The sequence below is a fragment of the Tarenaya hassleriana genome, unplaced genomic scaffold, assembly GCF_000463585.1.
Source record: "Tarenaya hassleriana unplaced genomic scaffold, ASM46358v1 Cleome10, whole genome shotgun sequence".
NCBI lineage: Eukaryota > Viridiplantae > Streptophyta > Magnoliopsida > Brassicales > Cleomaceae > Tarenaya > Tarenaya hassleriana.
Genome location: NW_010960188.1, coordinates 2,262,558 through 2,264,709, shown reverse-complemented (window position 1 = coordinate 2,264,709; position 2,152 = coordinate 2,262,558). Strand labels below are relative to the sequence as shown.

Below are 2,152 nucleotides of genomic sequence, written 5' to 3'. Positions count from 1 at the left end.
TCATGTTGAAGTTTTTCCACGCCAAAGCATCCGATGGATGTTGCATTTCTCCATCAACGGCAGAATGCGAGGCATGCCATCTCATATGCGAAGCCGTTTGTTGTGATTCATACAAACGCTTCAATCTATACGATACCGGCATATAGAACATCTTTTTATACGGAGTTTGTCTCCGTACATTCTTATTCGGACGGTATCTGTTAGTCCTACAGAATTTACACTTAACCAATTCTATCATTACTAATGCATATATATTAAAATACCGATCTTTGTTTGCTGGACAAAACATGGACGATCAGTCCGGCGGTTTCTTCCCCCGCAAGAAACCTAAAACCATGGCCGGCGAGGAATCGCGTGGTGGAAAATGCACAAGAGGTGTGGACCGAGCTAACCCTCTTCCTGGATCCTTGGAAGATAAAGAAACATCTCGTGAAGAGCGACGTCGGAAACCAGTGCCGTCTCCTTCTGCCGACTAAGACCGCAATGGTTCACATTCTGCCGTATCTGCCGGCTCATGAATCGGCTTTGCTCGACCAGGGTCAAGGAATCTACGTCAAAGTGTTCGACCTGGACACGGAGCTTACGCACCGTCTTGTCTTGAAGAGATGGATCACTCGAAGCTATGTGTTCATCGGCAATTGGCACAAAGAGTTTGTGAACAGCAGAAATCTGAGAGAAGGAGATGAGATTGGTCTCTTCTGGGATCAGTATACTTCAAGGCTGATCTTTCGCGTTCTTTCTCGCGCCAATGCTCTGCAGAATCTGAATTAGAATCTATTCCTCGTCCGGTTTATGTCCGGTTTATGTTTAGTCGGTTAAGTGTGAGTGTGCATGCTCGTCCGGTTTGTTAGTTTATTACGAACTTCGTCGTTATTTTATGTACTTAATGTCAAGTCGATTTTTATTTTCTCTCTGATTTATATTAGGGTTACTTCAAAATTTAATTTTTTTTATTTAATTCAAGTGTGTATCTAATTTTGAAAAATGACAAAAAAATTTCTGATTTTTATGGGTAATATAAAAAAGGAAAAAAAAAATATGAGATATGCAACAAAGCCATGGCACTCACTATTCATGAATATCTTCCTCAAGCCCTAATTCACGCGAGGATATGGTCCTGAGTGAAGCTTCTGTCTAGGGGAGAGGTTTAGGAGAGATCGAGAACGACGCCGTGCTGAATTAGTCCATAATATAGAACTTGGGGGCATTTCGGTCTTTTCACGACCGAACCCGGAATATGCTCATCGACAAATGTAGCATGCTAGTATTAAGAAATGTTCGCTGCACGAGGGAGAGAGAGAAATGGGGAACTCGCGGTGAGGGATTGGTGTCGGTCGACGGTGAGTGATGGTGGAGGCGAACATGCTGCTTGATTGCAATTCTCCGTTGAATATCGCCGCCAAAGGCCATAGCGAGGCTCCTTTCCCCTTTTTCCCTTTCCGAATCTTTCACTCTCGTCGTTCCCATTGCGGAGAATTTCGTGTCTTCCGATGCCCAATCAGAGTATTTCTTTGATATTTCTCTTTGTTGCTTGAGAGCGGTGCGGATTCTGAATTCGGGGAATTATTGACGGCGTTGATGGAAGCTTGCAGATTAGGGCATTGGGAGGTTGTGCAAACTCTGCTACTACCCTTCCATTGCAGTGTGGGTGTTTCTCTTTACAAGGAAAGGATTGAACAAATTCATTGATTCGGATTGACCCGAAGATGATAAGAGGGACTGTGTCTCATATAGGGGACACTATACGGCATGTGGTTATAATCTGAAATGTTGTCGGGTAAGAAAAAAAACTCTTTTTCCTTGATGTAATATTCGGTTTGCTGTGCGATGCGCGAAATATGGACCTATGGGACCATATGCGCCACAGCGGAGAAATCGAAGAAAGGGTTCGGGTTTCCAAAGGGCCTAATCCGGGAAACCACGTATCCATCTTCCGCGTCCGGGTACGTGAAATTCTTTACCAATCCGGTTTAATCGAATTTAAACCAAACTGAACATGTTCTATGAGATAACCGGAGATTAACGTACTGCAGGGCAATTGTGGTGGAGCAAACGAGAAGTATGTGCTCCAAGAAACATACCACGAGGCGTCGGCGACGATGGTGATCCACTCCGCTGTGGACCTGGAAGCGGCCGCCATCGCTGCCCCACC

At 44.7% G+C, this 2,152-nt stretch overlaps 1 protein-coding gene across 2 annotated transcripts in view; it reads left to right on the top strand.

Annotated features, from left to right (window-relative positions):
- The window catches only part of LOC104801851 (homeobox-leucine zipper protein ROC5), a 6,359-nt gene that overhangs the window by 3,856 nt on the left and 351 nt on the right, over positions 1 to 2,152 (top strand). The window lies entirely within an intron of this gene.